This window comes from Aplysia californica, unplaced genomic scaffold (genome assembly GCF_000002075.1).
Source record: "Aplysia californica isolate F4 #8 unplaced genomic scaffold, AplCal3.0 scaffold00125, whole genome shotgun sequence".
Classification (NCBI taxonomy): domain Eukaryota; kingdom Metazoa; phylum Mollusca; class Gastropoda; order Aplysiida; family Aplysiidae; genus Aplysia; species Aplysia californica.
Window position 1 is genome coordinate 115,210 of NW_004797395.1, and position 1,684 is coordinate 116,893.

The window sequence follows — 1,684 nt, forward strand, 5'->3', positions numbered from 1 at the left end:
CCGAATAATCGATAAATTAATGTATTTCGTTGTCAGGACGATACAATTTTGATCATTTAGTTGGTGGGCTATGTTATCAGTTTTCTTGTACTCCTATTTTATAATGTAACTTAGGTATCTGGTTGTAATGATAGTGACAGTTTTTCACCTTCATCAACAGAACGTAGATCTTTTAGGAATCAGGCTACTTCCACCTTGCTTATCAGGGCTAACCAGGGTTTAGACAAAGATACCCCATTTGAGAACCAAACACACAACTTTGGCGTATAACAGCGAAGAGCCAAACCCCCATATACTATTCGCATTGGTTGGACATTAATATTACAAAGTAGTGGAACTCACTCTCTCTCTCTCTCTCTCTCTCTCTCTCTCTCTCTCTCTCTCTCTCTCTTGTCTTTCTGTTCTCTCGACAGGAATAATGTTCTGGAGATGTCTGCTGGATTTGAGTATATGGGCGGGCTTCCATGGCACACGAGCGTCGCAATGGTAGTTTCTGCAATCCTCATCTTACTTGGAGCCATCAAAGGAGTCCAGTCACTTGGAAAAGTAAGATCTTCTCTGGAATTTCCCCCCTTTTTTTCTTCAAATTAATGGGATTGTTGTTGTTTTTTAAGAGCATATTTGGTATCGTTTGTAAGCAAGCATGTTTGAGACTCTAAATGTATCACACACCCCTTTGCTTTTCCCTTTCAACACAGTTTAGAACAGTAGGCTACTTACCAGACTGGGCAGTATAGTCAACAAATGGGCGATTTGGTAGTAATCTAAGGGGGCGATGAGAATGACTTGGGTAGTATTATTAAATGCCATGCTTGGAAGTACTTGTAGATAGGCTATATGAAATTGTTAGCTTCCTGAAGGTGGCAAAAGTGGGAGCTGACAAGTGCTGATTTTGATCATTGAGATTGCCGGATGCTTTGATCCTGCCTGTGAGGGCAAAGCAGCTCTGAGTGGGGTACAGCATCCCAGAAGCCAAATGAAGATACTCAATTTTTAAGTAGCCAAACTTACCTTTCCGAGAATAAAAATCACGTCTTCAAATATAACTGCGAAGGGCCCAATCGCTACACCGTAGACGTCGGTTTAGGTGCATTAAAACTATTACCAACCCCCCCCCCCCCTTAAACGGCACTCTTGTGTGGTTTGCTCTTTCTTTCCTCTCAAATATCTCTCCACCCGATCTCTCCACCTTCTCTTCTTTGTATTTTACTCTTAAGTTTACAGTTCTAATCTCCGGTTCTTATATGACCCAATTGTGTTGCGAGTGTCGTAAAACTCTAACTAAAACTAAAATTAAAACAAAACTTTTTTTTAACATCTACCTTCCAGGTGGTGTATGTAACAGCCACTCTCCCATACATCCTCATCACTGTTCTGCTGATCAAGGGCGCCACATTGCCTGGAGCTATAGACGGTGTCATTTTTTACGTCAAGCCAGACTTCGAGTGAGTACAGGGCAAAGAGGTACAGGGTTTGAATTTCCAGCGTCTGTGGAATTGCGGTTCGGCGCTTCGCTGTCGCATGCAGGAGACCCGAACTCGATTCCCGAGTGGGGAGAATTTTTTTTTTAATCGAGTATCTCGGTCTTTCTGCTGGGATGTTGTATCCCTCTCTGCCCAGGCTGGTCCCAACACTGGCAGGCAAGTTTGGAAGCTGATGTTTCTGAGAGAGAGAGAGAGAGAGA